General features: G+C 38.1%; 1 protein-coding gene and 1 non-coding gene across 2 annotated transcripts in view; both read left to right on the top strand.

Annotated features, from left to right (window-relative positions):
• Positions 1–1,851: 1,851 nt before the first annotated feature.
• The window catches only part of KLHL13 (kelch like family member 13), a 280,675-nt gene continuing 264,925 nt past the window's right edge, over positions 1,852–17,601 (top strand). The window contains exon 1 of the mRNA XM_061136960.1: positions 1,852–1,930. The gene's annotated coding sequence lies outside the window, so the exon portion shown is untranslated. The remainder of the gene's footprint in view (positions 1,931–17,601) is intronic.
• Positions 6,695–6,801, top strand: LOC133053255 (U6 spliceosomal RNA). The gene has a single exon (XR_009692187.1). It is a non-coding gene; the product is annotated as a U6 spliceosomal RNA (small nuclear RNA).

Below are 17,601 nucleotides of genomic sequence, written 5' to 3'. Positions count from 1 at the left end.
CCCAGGTCTCCCGCATTGCAGGCAGATTCTTTACCGTCTGAGCCCCCAGGGATGCATGTGTGAGTCCTAACTCATTAGAATTTATATAGTAGCTTAACTGATAAAAATTACCTAAAAGCAAAGTCTCCTGTAGTAGTTCCCCATCCCTCTTAACAAAAACAAAAAATCTTCCCCCTTTTCTCCCTTGAGCAGACAAAATGTTTGACTCAGGACTGAAGAGGTTGTTAGTGAAGAGAAAAATGACAGAACCCTGCCTACTTTGCTGATGTGAAAAAACTTAGCAAATATTAGGAGACAGAAACCTCATGGCTACCAACAACAGCAGCATAGAGCACGCAGCTAAAGAATTTCCCTACATCTCTCCATGGGGTGATCTTGGCCAAAGAATACGAAGTTTCAGTAAGGTAAGATGAATGAGTTCTGGAGATTTAACGTACAGCATGGTGACTATTGTTTAACTGTAGAATGACTGTTGTGTTAATTAGCTTGATTGTGGTCATCATTTCACAATATATGTATATATCAAACATTAAGTTGTACACCTTAAATGCATACGATTTTTTGTCGATTATACCTCAATAAGGCTTCCCTGGTGGCTTAGAGGGTAAAGCGTCGCCTGCAATGCGGGAGACCCGGATTCAATCCCTGAGTCAGGAAGATCCCCTGAAGAAGGAAATGGCAACCCACTCCAGTACTCTTGCCTGGAACATCCCATGGACAGAGGAGCCCATGGGGTCGTAAAGAGTCGGACACGACTGAGCGACTTCACTTCTTCATACCTCAATAAAGTTGAAAAAACTCCCACTGGTTAAAAGCTTTAAAGTGGTATGTGTGTGCACACGTATGGACCTCCAAATTGTCAAGTCCTCTCAGTCCTTTATCTAAAATAATTTTAAACTGTATCCCCTCCTATTATTCTCTGTTTCTAACTGGTTTCAAATCTATTCCTGCATAGCTGTTCAAAACTGAACACTACTTTCTTCTTCCCAGTTGTCTCTTAGAAAATAGATTTATTCTTTTTCTGATTAGATAATTAACATGTTTATTATTCAAAGTGCAAAAATAAAGTACAGAAAAATACAAGAAATAAAAGTAAAACATCACCTGAAATCTCACCACCCTGAGGTAACCAGTGTTATATGTTGGTTACCATCCTTTCATTCATCTCTTGTATGTATTTACATACAAATACAATTTTGGTCATTTGCATGTCACCCTCCACTGTATAACCAGTACTAACAAAAGGATGTGTATATCCTTCATCTCCTTCTTCAGGTCCATATAACTATGTTAAAAATAAATGCTCATATATACACATAGGGGTTTAAAAACCATTATTCATTTTTGAAGAAGCATCATATATACTTTCCTCTGCCTCTTGCTCTTCTTACTCAACAGTGGAATCTCCAAGTTTACTGGAACAGATTTAGTTAATTCCTCTGAATGTCTGCACAGTATTCCATGGTATGGATATATAATTTATTTACTTATTTCTCTGTTAAAGGGCATTCTTTTTGCTACTAGCTTTTTGCCATGGTAGAAACAATGCTGCTGTAAACATCCTTGTGTATGGGTTTGTGTCAGTCACTTCAGTTCAGTCGCTCAGTCGTGTCTGACTCTTTGCAACCCATGGACTGCAGCACGCCAGGCTTCCCTGTCCATCACCCACTCCCGGAGCTTGCTCAAACTCATGTCCGTTGAATCGGTGATGCCATCCTACCATCTCTTCATGGATTTGTGTAAATCTTCTTATACTGTTATTTTTAATTCTTTGAGATACATTCACACCAGTGGAATTGTTGGAACCAAAGGTATGTGTGGTTTTCATTTTTATAGATATTCCCAGATTGCTTTCCCAGAAAACTATGAACAGTCACAGTACTATAAGCAGTGTGATGAATGCTTCCTTCCCATCCTGCCAACAATAGTTGTGAGTACTTAAATATTGGCCAATATAATGGGTGAGAAAGAACTTAAGTGTTTTTTAAAATTTACATATTCTCAAACTGCTATTGTTAAAGACCATTTGGATTTGCACTTCATATTCTTCATTTTCCTACTGTGTATTTTTGTCTTATCAGTTTGAAGGAGCTAGTTGAGTATTATACATTTTAACCTTTTATCTGGAATATGTATTTGTAAGTTATATTTCTCAATGGATCATATGTCTTTTGAACTTGTTTATGGAATTTTTCTATAGAAATGTTTAAAAAGAAAATTACATTGTCAGTATGTTTAAGTTTTCCTTTATAGTTTCTGGGTGTTCTAACTCAGATAAAAGATCTCAAAACCACTAAGTTACACATATGTTTGTCTAAAAGTTCTTGGGACTTTTCTTGTTTCATTATTGAAACATGTTTCTAAGTTTAAGTAAATTTACCCTTAATAGTGGGGTATTGTAGAGACTTAAAATTAATTTTATTGTAGATGGGTAAAGAATTGTGCCAGACTTTTTGTTAAATAAATTGCCCCTTTCTTACTGAACTGAATTACCACTTTTGTCACATATCAAAGTCTCTGTAATAGTCCCACTGACCTATTTGTCTATTCGTATGTTAATTTCATACTATTTTCTTTATAGTGGCTTCAAGATATATTTAAATTTTGGCATATGCAGATTCACATACTATTTTTTTATAACTTTATTAGTTTAGACTTAGAGTTTTGTTTTTCTATCTAAAGCTCATGTGTGTGTGAATGTGTGTATGTGTGTGTGTATGTGTGTATGTGTGTTAGTCGCTCAGTCGTCTCCGACTGTTTGAGATTCCACGGACTGTAGCCCGCCAAGCTTGTCTGTCCATGGAGTACTCCAGGCAAGAATACTGGAGTAGGTAGCCATACCCTCCTCCAGGGGATCTTCCCAACCCAGGGATTGAACCTAGCTTTCCTGCATTGTAAGCAGATTCTTTACCGTCTGAGCCACCAGGGAAGCCTTAAGCTCATGTACTCTGTTATAAAACAAAGTAGTACAAAAAATTATGGGAATCTAATTGTAATTGCTTTGAATTTATATATTCATTTGGGGAGAATTACAATTTTTATTATAGTTAGGCTTTCCATCCAAAAATATGGTGTGTTTTTATTTTTTCAAGAAAGCTAAGTTTAACATGGCTTACATTCTGGTCAATGTTATAAGCCAAGAGTCAGAATAAACCATCTAGTTGTTGAACAAAGTGAATACAAAAGTGGTCATTATTTGCTGATAACTTTGATTTCTGTCTGTAAGCTATAAGAGAATTAACTGAAAGTCAATTAGCACTAGTTATAGATACTAGAAATGTGGTAAGCACAAAATAAATATAGGTAGTTCTCACTCTCACTATCCAAATAGTTGTTAGATTGACAGGAAAACATTACAACCAAATTTTGCTATGTGTTTCTTACACCTGCTGTAAGAGACCCATATGTGGCAGCATTAAAATCCTTTGCTGCTAGATTTATTTTTATTCTTCTAAATGTCATTGTAACAATTACAAATCTTTAATATATTATTTACATTAATGTATGTGATTGTTGCTGTATAGAAGGAAAATAATTGCATGTGATATTATATAGTTTCATTGTGTATTACATGCCAACATATCCATTAATGAGGTCCTTAAGGGTTAAGTTATTCAGTAATTGTTTTATTTTTTTAATATTTTAACTTTTTAATTAATTTTTTGTCTGTGCTGGGTCTTCGTTGCTGCAGGCTTTTCTCTAGTTGTGACGAGCAGGGGCTACTCTCTAGTTGCGGCACTTGGGCTTCTCCTTATGGTGGCTTCTCTTGTGGAGAAGGGCTCCAGAGTGTGCGGGCTTAGTTATCTTGTGGCATGTAGAATCTTCCCGGACCAGGGATCGAACCCGTGTCCCTTGCAGTGACAGGAGGATTCTTAACCAGTGGACCACCAGGGACGTTCTGTAATTACTGTTTTAAATGCTTTTTATTATGTTGAAATATTTTTTGGTGAATGGTTATATAGATATATATCTAAGAGTGCCTTAGTGATATTTGTGGAAATTGATTGGAATTACTGGCAGGGCTAGGGGACATTTTTTTTTCTTTTAAAAATGTACTGTAGGCTCCTGCTTTTATAAAATTTCTTAATCAGCATGTTTTCAGGTATTGAATAGATTCTGATAATGAATGATACCTGCCCACCCCACCCCCCAAATAAATTTCCTCTATTATACCAGAAAAATCAATTTGGGGATAAAATGAGGAAGGATGCCCTCACAAAGGTCAGTGATATGAGGAGAGACCCTACCTATGATTGACTGTCTCTGAGATGACTCCCAATGATCCCAGCTTCCAGGTATTAGTACCCTTTTGTGACCACCTACCATTGCATGTGGCTCAACCTAATGACTTGCTTCTAATGAGCAGAATCTCACAAAAGTGATGAACGTAACTTTTGAGATTAGGTTACAAAAAGACCATGACTTCCTTCCTGCTTCAGCCCTCCCTCTGGGGGAAGCCAGCTGCCGACTTCTGAGTTGCCCTGTGGAGAGATCTGTGTGGCAAGGGGCTGTTGTCTCTGGCCGTCGGCCAAGGAGGATCTGAAGCCTTGCCAGTAGCCACGCGAGAGAGCTTGGAAGTCGATCCTTCCCTAGCCAAGCCTTGAGGTGACTGGAGCCCTGGCTGACAGCCTGGCTCTTGCTTCGGGCAAGACCCGAGACAGAGACATCCAGCTAAGCCATAATCAGATTTCTGATCCACACAAACTATGAGATAATAAATGTTCACTGTTTTAAACCACTAAGTTTTTTTTCAGTTTTGTAAATTAAAAAATTTTTTTAATTGAAGGATAATTGCTTTATAGAATTTTTTGGTTTTCTGTTATACATCAACAAGAATCAGCCATAGGTACACCCACACTCCCTCCCCAACCTCCCTCCCACCTCCCCCCATCCCACCCTCTAGATTGTCACAGAGCCCATGTTTGAGTTCCCTGAGACATACAGCAAATTCCCATTGGCTATCTATTTTACATATGGTATTGTAAGTTTCCATGTTACTGTTTCCATACATCTCACCCTCTCCCTCCTCCCCTTCCCCTGTGTCCATAAGTCTGTTCTCTATTTATTTTTAATAAATTATTAAAAATTTACTCCCCAATGTTCATTGCAACACTATTTACAATAGCTAGAACATGGAAGCAACCTAGATGTACATCGACAGATGAATGGATAAAGAAGCTGTGGTAACCATATATACAATGGAATACTACTCAGCCATAAAAAGGAAAGCATTTGAGTCAGTTCTAATGAGGTAGATGAACCTAGAACCTATTATACAGAGTGAAGTAAGTCAGAAAGAGAAATATAAATATCACACACTGATGTATATATATACATGGAATCTAGAAAGATGGTACTGATGAATTAATTTTCAGGGCAGCAATGGTGAAACCACTAAGTTTTGAGGTAATCTGTTAGGCATCAGTGATGAATAATACAAAAGCAGAATGTAAGAGATGTGAAGCGAGGCACTGAGAGTGTCTGATTCATCACTCTCTCCTCCAGCACGTAGCACAGAGTGCAATGCAAAGTGGGCTTTCAATGTTATTTTTGAAGATTGTTTTTTGATGTGGAACATTTTAGAAGTCTTTATTGAATTTGTTACACCGTTGTTTCTATTTTATGTTTTGGTTTTTTGGCCTTGAGGCATGTGGGATTTTAGTTCCCTGACCAGGGATTGAACCCGCACCCCCTGCACTGGAAGGTGAAGTCTTAACCACTGGACCACCAGGGAAGTCCCTCAATAAACATTTTTTGAACGAATGAATCAACAAATGAAAAGGCCAAGAGAACTGTCCTTTCCTCAACTCTCTTACATTTTTGTCATCTGGGTCTTAAGCATAGAATCTTACAAACTCTTTTCTGAAAAGAGTTGGAGTACACTTCCAACTCGCTCCTCTAAGCACAAGACCAAAAATGAGTTCAGAGAGCCAGGCAGGGAACTGGAATGGTGTCACCTCTCCCTCTTCCTCCAGAAATGCATTTTCTCCCAAATTATCTTTGTTTAATGTCTACTTAAAGGGTCCAATTGGGTTTTTTCCCACGAGAACAAAGGGAGAGTTTGCTTTAAAGGAACATTGGCATCTCCACCAATTAATTACTAGAAAGACTTTGCTTGGAGTGCAGAAATGACATTTTGTTGTTGCCATTTTTCTTTTTCCTTAGCTTTATCTACCAATGTTTAAAAATATATCTCAAAGGTACACAGTGCTCTGTGACATCCTAGAGGGGTGGGATTGGGTAGGGGGTGGGAGGGAGGGGATATAGGTATACTAATGGCTGATTCGTGTTGATATATGGCAGAAACCAACACAATATTGTAAAGCAATCATCCTCCAATTCAAAATTTTAAAATGTCAAAAAATATATCTCAAGGATTTAGATGTTCACATGGGCCCCTTTGGAACACTGTAGCCCACAGACTCCATGCTACCTACTGATCAACTGCACTGGCTGTTTCTCCCCTGGGTTGTATGTACCATTATATCATAAATACTTTTTTGCTCTTAAAGCCCTGTGAGAGGGTGGGTGCATTCACAATGCCAAATATTTTTTTAAAAAAAAGGACATTAAAAATGGAGGCTAATTCATGTTACCACATCTGGCCACAGATCCCTTGGAAAAGACTTAAATTACAAGTGATCATATTTTCTCCTGGCTATGAAAATGAAGCTTGAATAAAAGAACCCAGCAAGTGCTTGCTTCGGCAGCACATATACTAAAATTGGAATGATACAGAGAAGATTAGCATGGCCCCTCGGCAAGGATGACATGCAAATTTGTGAAACATTAAAAAAAAAAAAAAAGCAGCCAGTGAATTGTTTATTTGGTACTTTTCATTATTTTATTACTTTTCCACATGAATAGCAAAAAATGACCTTGAATAATGCTAACTCTTATTTGTTAACCACCTAGTATTATAGCTTAGACTTATTCATATCTAAAAAAATTGTACTTTTCTGTTCTAATTTCATATAGACAGAAACATGGTCTGTTTCAAGATACATGTGGATATAAGCATTTCAGGTGTATTTACATCAAAATTCAAAATTTTCTTTGATAAACTTTTATAGAGTCTATGTACACATATTTCCTGTCTCACGGAGTTTATAATCTATTAAGAATTACAAGAGATGTGATGATAATGACACCTTTTATTGAGAGCTCGGTAGTGCCAAACACCTTTTCTCCAGATGACTTCCTTTGGTCCTCACAGGAAACTATTAAAGTAGAAGTATTAGTATCTTAATTGTATACATAAGTAAAGTGAGTCTTGGGGGAGGGGGTCAAATAAAATGGCCAGTCACAGAACTTACAACAGTGGCATGGGGGATAAAGGCCAGGTCTGTCTGATGCTGGAGTTCTTAACTGACAAAACATCATAATGCAAAGTTATTTAAAGTGACTCTGGTGTGAAAACCTGCTGGTTAGTCTCCAAGAAACCAAAGTCTGTGGGTCCCTTGGGATGGGGGAATAGAGAATAGGGTTGCAGAGTTGACACAGCAAAGAACTGCTGAAAGGGCATCACCAGGTGTGGAGCCTGAGGCTGAATTTTACTCATGGGTGGAGACCTCACCTGGTTCAGATATAGCAAGGACTGACAGATTGATAGCTCTCTTGTGATTCTGCAGGATCTGGTGAATGATTGTTTTAAGTCAGTAGTGATTTAATTGATTAATCCCACTAACAAATAAGATAAGACAGAACAGGGTAAATAGCATAAAGGAGCTTTGCATAAAATGCCATTGGGATTCAGATAATACAAAATAAGAAAAAAAAAGCTTGCATTTCCAGAATGCTTTCTCTATGCCAAGCATTGTGCTAAGTGCCTTACATGCAATCACTTAATCCTCACAATGCTTATCTTATGAAGTGGTATCTTTTCATGCCCATAGATAACTTTGAGAAGCTGTGTTTTGTCAAGGCCACACAGTTAGTAAGCAGTGGATCTAGATTCAGGCCCAGATCGTCTGGTTGACCTCAAAGAGTATCTTGGTGCATGACTCAGGACAGTCATTATGAAGCAGGTGACACTTGAGATGGACCCTAAAGGAAAGGTAGGTGGTCACAGGCAGAAATTGTCCTCAGTAAGAGGACAGAGCCAGCACAAAGGTGCACATGTGGGAGGGTGTGGAGCTGAGTGCAGAAACTGCAAGTGGTACGGTTTGCCTAGAGCTTCATTTGGTTGAAGAGCTACACGGGAAGAGAAGATTGAAGAGAGCAGTTGAGACCTCACTTTGGATGTCTCTGAATTCCAAGCTGAAGAATTTGTACTATGTAGTTGTGTTAGTTTGCTAGGGCTGCCACAAAGTACCACACACTGGATGGCTTAAAGAACAGAAATTTATTATCTCAAAGTTTAGGATGCTAGGAGTCTAAGATCAAGGTGTTCATGGCAGGGTCATTTCCTTCTGACAGCTGTGAGAACGACCTGTACCAAGCTTCTCTCTTGGCCTGTAGGTCATCTTTTCTCTATGTCTCATGTTGTCTTTCTTTTGTCTGTGTCTGTGTCCAATATCTCCTCTTCTTTTAAGGATACCAGTCAGATTGAATTAGAGTCCATCTTAATGACCTCCATAAAGACCCTGTCTCCAAAAGGGAACCCTCCTAAACTGTTGGTAAGGATGTAGATTGGTATGGTCACTATGGAAAACAGTTTGGAGGTTCCCAAAAAAACTAAAAATAGAGTTACCGTATGTTTCAGCAATCCCACTCCTGGGTCCTGGGTATATATCTGGACAAAACTATAATTCAAAAAGATACATGCACCCCAATGTTCATTGCAACACTATTTATAATAGCCAAAATATGGAAACAAACTAAATGTCCATTGACAGATGAATGGTTAAAGATGTGGTACATATATGCAATGGAATACTACTCAGCCTTTAAAAAGAATGAAATATTGCCATTTGCAGCAATGTGGATAGACCTAGTGATTATCATACTAAGTGAAGTAAGTCATAAAGAGAAAGACAAGTGCTATATGATATCACTTACATTTGGAATCTAAACTGTGACACAAATGAACTTATTTACAAAACAGAAACAGGCATACAGATCAGACTTGTGGTTGCCAAGGAGGGGATGAGGGGGGGTTGGACTGGAAATTTGGGACTAGAAGATACAAACCATTACATAGAGAATGGATAAACAACAAGGTCCTACTGTATAGCATAGAGAACTATATTCAATATCCTGCAATAAACCATCATGGAAAAGAATATGAAAAAGAATGTGTGTGTGTGTGTGTGTATATATATATATATGTATGACTGAATCACTTTGCTGTACAGTAGAAATTAACACAACATTGTAAATCAACTATATTTCAGTAAAATAAATTTTTAATAAAAGACCTTGTCTCTAAATAAGTACCTTATATACTGAGGTACTAAGGGTTGAGAAAAGGAAAGATTCCCATCTGAATGCAGAGTTCCAAAGAATAGCAAGGAGAGATGAAAAAAAAGCCTTCCTCAGTGATCAGTGCAAAGAAATAGAGGAAAACAACAGAATGGGAAAGACTAGAGATCTCTTCAAGAAAATTAGAGATACCAAGGGAACATTTCATGCAAAGATGGGCTCCATAAAGGACAGAAATGGTATGGACCTAACAGAAGCAGAAGATATTAAGAAGAGGTGGCAAGAAGACACAGAAGAACTGTACAAAAAAGATCTTCACGACCCAGATGACCATGATGGTGTGATCACTCACCTAGAGCCAGACATCCTGGAATGTGAAGTCAAGTGGGCCTTAGAAAGCATCACTAGGAACAAAGCTAGTGGAGGTGATGGAATTCCAGTTGAGCTATTTCAAACCCTAAAAGATGATGCTGTGAAAGTGCTACACTCAATATGCCAGCAAATTTAGAAAACTCAGCAGTGGCCAAAGGACTGGAAAAGGTCAGTTTTCATTCCAATCCCAAAGAAAGGCAATGCCAAAGAATGCTCAAACTACTGCACAATTGCACTCATCTGACACGCTAGTAAAGTAATGCTCAAAATTCTCCAAGCCAGGCTTCAGAAGTACATGAATCGTGAACTTCCAGATGTTCAAGCTGGTTTTAGAAAAGGCAGAGGAACCAGAGATCAAATTGCCAACATCCACTGGAGCATCAAAAAAGCAAGAGAGTTCCAGGAAAACATCTATTTCTACATTATTGACTATGCCAAAGCCTTTGACTGTGTGGATCACAACAAACTGGAAAATTCTGAAAGAGATGGGAATACCAGACCATCTGAGCTGTCTCTTGAGAAACCTGTATGCAGGTCAGGAAGCACCAGTTAGAACTGCACATGGAACAACAGACTGGTTCCAGATAGGAAAAGGAGTATGTCAAAGCTGTATATTGTCACCCTGCTTATTTAACTTATATGCAGAGTATATCATGAGAAACGCTGGGCTGGAAGAAGCACAAAGCTGGAATCAAGATTGCCGGGAGAAATATCAATAACCTCAGATATGCAGACGACACCACCCTTATGGCAGAAAGTGAAGAGGAACTAAAAAGCCTCTTGATGAAAGTGAAGGAGGAGAGTGAAAAAGTTGGCTTAAAGCCCAACATTCAGAAAACTAAGATCATGGCATCTGGTCCCATCACTTCATGGCAAATAGATGGGGAAACAGTGGAAACAGTGTCAGACTTTATTTTTTTTTGAGCTCCAAAATCACTGCAGATGGAGACTGAAGCCATGAAATTAAAAGACGCTTACTCCTTGGAAGGAAAGGTATGACCAACCTGGATAGCATATTTAAAAGCAGAGACATTACTTTGCCAACAAAGGTCTGTCTAGTCAAGGCTATGGTTTTTCCAGTAGTCATGTATGGATGTGAGAGTTGGATGGTGAAGAAAGCTGAGCGCCAAAGAATTGATGCTTTTGAACTATGGTGTTGGAGAAGACTCTTGAGAGTCCCTTGGACTGCAAGGAGATCCAACCAGTCCATCCTGAAGGAGATCAGTCCTGGGTGTTCATTGGAAGGACTGATGTTAAAGCTGAAACTCCAATACTTTGGCCACCTCATGCGAAGAGTTGCCTCATTGAAAAAGACCCTGATGCTGGGAGGGATTGGGGGCAGGAGGAGAAGGGGACAACAGAGGATGAGATGGCTGGATGGCATCACCGACTCAATGGACATGGGTTTGGGTAGACGCCGGGAGTTGGTGATGGACAGGGAGGCCTGGCGTGCTGCGGTTCATGGGGTTGCAAAGAGTCGGACACGACTGAGCGACTGAACTGAACTGAACTGAAGGGTTGAGACTTCAGCATATGAATTGTGGGGGGCGGGGAACAGAATTCAAGCTGTAACACTAGTCAGGCAGCTGGTTCAGTGGTTTTAAGGAGTCTGCTTTATTTTGAGAAAACTTTAGTTTAATGTCAGACTTTCAAACTGGGTACATAAAATCAAGTGATGCAAATCATATGAAATAAACAGGGTAATAAATCTCAGAGGCATCAGTGTGGTGAGAAGATAAAGAAAATCCTTCTATTTAAAACAAGAACCAACTACGGACATTTTTACATCAAGAGAAAGGGCATTATTCACATCCAGGGAGATGCCTCTTTGTTTTGGAAAATGTCTTGATGGCATATTTGAGTTTGAATGGTGAACCCCATATACCTCACTCCAGCCCTGGGCATTGTTGGAAAGAGGAGAATAAGACAAAGGAAGGATTCAATTTATCATTATACTAAAGGTTGACTTTGAAAAATAGGAATCAGGTGGTGATGATGTAAGGCAAAAGGAAGATGTGAATACTGAGAGAAGGGCTAGGGAAGAGCAAGGAGAAGTAAGACAGGACAGTAGGAGACATTAGGAAGAAAGCTGGACAATTCAATATAAAAATGGGAGCAGACAGGAGTGTATAATATTCAATTTTAAGTTGTTTTTTATATTTCAGTAATGTGCTGCCCTCCTTTCAAAAGGCTTCTTCTACATGTAAGATCCTTTGATAGTGGTGTTTAGGGGAGATGAATGGAAAAAGACCTGAACACTTTAATTAGGTCTACATGGGAAAAAGAAAAAAACGACTAGAGAAGGCAAGATGTTCCTGAGATCAAGAGCTTAGTGGAAATAAAATCTCAGAGTTCTGAGATTAGGCCAAGTGGGGACCACCACTACTTATTAACAGTGTGGCCTTGAAGAAGTCAACTAACCTCTTTAGCCTCAGTTTCCTCATCTTGAAAGTGGGGACAAAAAGAACTTTTGTGCCATTCTCTTAGTGTATATTATTTTCAATTAATATTTATTTTAAGCTTGCTGCATTCACAGATTAAATGAGACAATGGTTGTGAAATGTTTGGAACACCACCAGACACGTAATTAAGAGTGAAATAAGTATTAGCTGTGGGAAGGACCAAGGGACTTCTAGCAGTACTTGGAATGGAGGCTCAAAGTACTTTTTTTTCTAACAATTGAAAGGAAGGATGAGGCCAAAAGGAGGGAGGTCTTGGGAACACCAAAGCTGGAAACATCTGGGTTCCTCTGGGGAGTACGGGGAGGTCTGTAGGAGTGTAGTATGCATAGGAAGAATAAAATGGACAAAGTTCCTGGAAGAATATCAAGGGAAAAATATCTCTTTTAATTAATTCAATCAAGGATGGGTGCTTCTCATCTCACTGTTGCTCTTTCTTTCTGTGTGTCTCACAGTTTGGCTCTTTTTTTAGCAACTGTGCTGCTGAGTGAGTGCCTCCTCCGTGCCCATTTATGTTTTGTTTTGACAAATTGCAAGGATGCAGAAAAGCACAGAGAAAAACCTCATAGACACCTATGTGCCCACCGCCCAGTTCTAGTAAATCTTTACATTCTGCTTTGCTTCCTTCATTTCTTTTTATTTACTTCTTTTTGAGAAATTAGACATTATAGGTACCATGGAAGCCCCTGGATTCTTCTTCCTCCCTTTCGGTCTATGAATGCCTCTCCCTGGAATATAGTTCTCTGGCATACAGTGTGGATTAGGCTGAACAGTAGCCCAGGACCCTGAATTCAGGGTTCATCATTCTTATGTATGCTGTCGTACTTTTAACACTTAACAACTGCGTTTATAAACAATATTCTTTTATAGGTGTACAACATATTTTAAAATTTTATAGATTATACTCCATTTATAGTTATTATAAAATATTGGCTGTATTTCCTGTGCTGTACAATATATCCTTGTGACTTATATATTTCATATATAGCAGTTTATACCTCTTAATCCTCTATTCTTATCTTGACCCTCCCCTGTTCCCGCTTCCCAGAGGTAACCACTAGTTTGTTTTCTGTATCTGTGAATACGTTTCTTTTTTTGTTATATTCATGAGTTTATTTTATGTTTTAGATTCTACATATAAGTGATTATAAGCCTTTAAGTTTAATGAGGCTCCATTTATTTATTTTTGGTTTTGTTTCCTTTGCCTTGGGAGACAGATCCAAAAAAATATTGCTGTGATTTATGTCAAAGAGTGTTCTGCTTAGGTTTTCTTCTAGGAGTTTTATAGTTTCTGGTCCTATATTTAAGTCTTTAATCCATTTTGAGTTTATTTTTTAATATGGTCTGTGAAAATGTTTTAATTTCATTCTTTCACACGTAGCTGTCCAGTTTTCCCAGCACCACTTATTGAAGAGACCATCTTCTCCATTGTATATTCTTGCCTCCTTTGTCATAGATTAGGTGACCATAGGTGCATGGACATGGTATGCGTGCATGCATACTAAGTCCCTTCAGTCCTGTCTGACTCTTTGCAACCCTATGGACTGTAGCCCACCAGGCTCCTCTGTCCATTGGATTCTCCAGGCAAGAATACTGAAGTGTGTTGCCTTTCCTTTCTCCAGGGGATCTTTCTGACCCAGAGATTGAACCCACGTCTCCAATGACTCCTGCATTGCCGGCAGATTCTTTACCGCTGAGCCACTGGGGAAGCCAGGCATGGTATAGTATTCTCTTTTAATATCCTTCTTTTATTTTTCAGTAAAGTTTTATTATTTCCCCTTTCCCCCAAAGTTCTGTACATATTTTGTTTGATTTATTCCTAGGTACTATATTAGTCAGGGCTCACCAAAGAAATAGAAATAATAGGATATAGGGACATCTGTATCTATATCTATCTATATATGTCGATATAGATATGGTTCCCTGGTGGCTCAGTGGTAAAGAATCCACCTGCCAATGCAGGAGACTTGGATTCAGTCCCTGGGTTAGGAAGATCCCCTGAAGAAGGAAATGGCAACCCACTCCAGTATTCTTGCCTGGGAAATCCCATGGACAGAGGAGCCTGATGAGCTACAGTCTATGGTGTGGCAGAGTAGCACACGACTGAATGACTAACACATTCACTTCACTTTCAAAAGGAGATTTGTTATAGGAATTGGCTCTCATGGCTATGGAGGCTGAGAAGTCCCGCAGTCTTCTGTCTGCAAACTGGAGAGCCAAGACAGCCAGTGGTATAATTCAGTCTGAGTCAAAGACCTGAGAACCAGGGGAGTTGATAGTGTAACTCCCAATCTGAGGCCAAAGACTTGAGAACAAGATGGCTACTGGTACAAGTCCCAGAGTCTGAAGGCCCAAGATCCAGGAGCTCTGATGTCCGAGGGCAGGAAAAATAAATGGACATCCAGCTCAAGAAAAAAAGAATTTGTTCTTTTTTTTTTTGTTCTTTTTTGTTCTATTTGGGCCCTCAACAAATTGGAAAATGCCCACCCACATTGGGTGAGAGCAGATCTCTTTACTCAGACTACTGATTCAAATGCTAATCTCTTCTGGCAGCAGCCTCATAGTCTCACCCAGAAATAATGTTTTACCAGTTATCTGGTCATTCCTTAGCCCAGTCAAGTTGGCATGTGAAATTAAACAAAATTATAGTATATTTAATATATAATTATATATTATAATTTTGTTGCTATTTTAAAAATTTGTTTCAATTCATATATTTTATCTGCTTCTTGTATATAGGAATGCAACACATATTTTTATGAAATCTTTTCTCTAACAACATTGCCCATATCTCTTACTGTTTCATTATATGCAGAGAATCCAATCATGTCATTTGAATATAATGTAATATAATATAATACAATATTTTATATTATATTCATATTACATATTTGAATATAATATTTTCCTTACCTTTGTATCCTTTAATTTCAGATACTATATTTTTCATTTTGTAATTGTCATTTAAAGGAGTGTGTGTGGGTGTTTATACCCTGGTGAAATTCTCCCTTTTTTCGTCTGTCTTCTCCATCTTTTCCTCTATCTGATTAAATATATTCATGATAGATATTCTTGGGACACTCTTCTGGGCAGGTCCCAAACTCTAATCTTTATCTAGTGAGTTTTATATTGCCTTTCACAGCCTTGACAGATATCATAAAATGTCCTGAGGACAAAATCAGCTATGTGCTTGAGATCAAACTTCCTGCCAAGTCTCTTCCTAAAGTTTATTAGTCTTCCCAGAGTATAAGCTTTTAGTTTTGTTGTACATCTTTACTATATTTTTAAAAATTGTTTTATTAACCTCTGCAATCTTTATTACTTTCTTATCTTTCTAACTTTTTGAGTTGTACAACATGTTCACTAATTATTTTGCATCTTCCTTTCTGAGATTAGTATCTGTAGAATAAATTTACTTGAACTTCTGCTTTAGTAGGGCTTCCCTGGTGGCTCAGCAGTAAAGAATCCACCTGCCAATGCATGTTCAATCCCTGGGTCAGGAAGATTCCCTGGAGAGGGCATGACAACCTACTCCAGTATTCTTGTCTGGGAAATCCCAAGGACAGAAGAGCCTCGTGGGTTATAGTCCATGGGGTCACAAAGAGTCAGACACGACTGAGCAACTAAAACAACTGCTTTAGCTGTATCCTCCTGGTTTGTGATACACAGTACTTTCACTTTCAGTTTTGTGCATTGGATAATTTCCATTATGATTTCTTCCTTTTGGCCAGTGAGTCATTTAAAAATGTTCTTCATTTCCATTGTACATTTTAGAGTTATTTTTATTATTCTTTTCTATGATGTCAGTAGGATATTGATACTTTGGTGTGTTCTGAGACTTGCTTCATTACCTATTGCAGCATCAATTTTTAAATAATTATTCCCTGTGTACTTGATATAAATGTGTATTTTTAATTACAGTGCAACATTTGTAAATATCTTTTAGAAAAGCTACACTTTTTGCTCCATTTCTGTATAATTACCAAGTTATAAAATTCTAGTTTTGAAGTCTTCTTTATATTTAGATATATACATCATGTCACCTCTGTTGACCACAAAATATGTAATTCATGTAAGTTTCTAAATATTTTTCTTTTAATGCATGCATGAGATTATTAAATACACAGGCCAAATTGTCTTTTAACTATCTATGCTTTTGTATTATTTCTTATAATAACACACTAAGGTAGGGAGAGCATAACATTTATCTTTCCATCCTAACATTTTCTTTTGGACTCTCTGGTATTTTCATACCACATTTTGAATCTTCCTAGCATTGCTAAAGCCTTTTGCTCTCTTCTCCCATTACAAGAATATTAAACAGAGCTAGAACATGAAGTGAAAATTTAGTGAAATAGAAACCTCCGGAACGTCTCCTGGGTCTTATTAAAATAAGATAGCAGGTGCTGTTGCTTTAGCGCTCAAAGGCCATGCTGCCTTAAATTGCAGCTCTGTTACATGAGGCTCAAGCGTCTGTAGACCCCTGATTTAACTGTTACTCCATTGTATGGAACTTATATTATCAAATCAGGGTGTCCTAGAAATGTGAATATGAAGGAGTCTTGGCTGAATACCCTTATTTGGCTTACTTGAAAGGCCTTAAAAAATGAGTTGGTGTTCTCGGACCCAGTTTAATTTGTAATGAGTCAAAGAAACTAAAGAATCATTACCATGGGGCCCCAGAATGAAATCAATCTTTTTTGTTATTATTACATTTTGCCTCTGTCTTTGATGTGATGCTTTTAAAGTGAAACAGAGACTATTAACCGGATGCAAACAAATGGAGACTATCACATTTCAAAATCCAAAAATTTCCCAGCTGCCACCGATTGACATTTAAGTCCTAAATAATTCCACATATTGCTTGGAAATTTAGAGTGTTTGCAGGGAGGGGTTGTTTCCCCTGGAGAAATGCTCAGAGTGTATAATAACAGTGCTGGCTTCTAGTTTTTAGAGAGTTGGGGAGTATTATGACTTTCTCTGTGGTGGTCGGAATTTGGGGCATTAGTTTCCTGAAGCAAGAATCTTGGTCTTCCTTTTACATAACAGAAAGAGAATCATTATTTTCTGATATTTGGATATAGACAAAGAAGTGATATTTTAAGTCATTTGAGGAGATGCTTAGGGGTAAGAATATGTAAGCCTTCTTTAGGAAGATAATTTCAGATTCCAGCTTGCATAAACCAAAATCTAAAATCTCATAATTGACCATTCAGGCAACGTTTAAATTTATAAAAGGGATCCATTCCCACATTTTCTAAGTGGAATGTTTGGAATTTGGCATTTAGTTTCTCATACAAATGTGATATATTTGATTAGGCATCAAGGTGTGCCTACAAAACCCCAATGGAACACAGAGTGTGACTGAAATATGGTTACATTTATGATTTTTTTCTTTTAAGCTTTA

The sequence above is a fragment of the Dama dama genome, chromosome X, assembly GCF_033118175.1.
Source record: "Dama dama isolate Ldn47 chromosome X, ASM3311817v1, whole genome shotgun sequence".
Classification (NCBI taxonomy): Eukaryota; Metazoa; Chordata; class Mammalia; order Artiodactyla; family Cervidae; genus Dama; species Dama dama.
The sequence above is the reverse complement of the archived record's forward strand: the minus strand, read 5'-3'. Positions and strand labels throughout refer to the sequence as shown.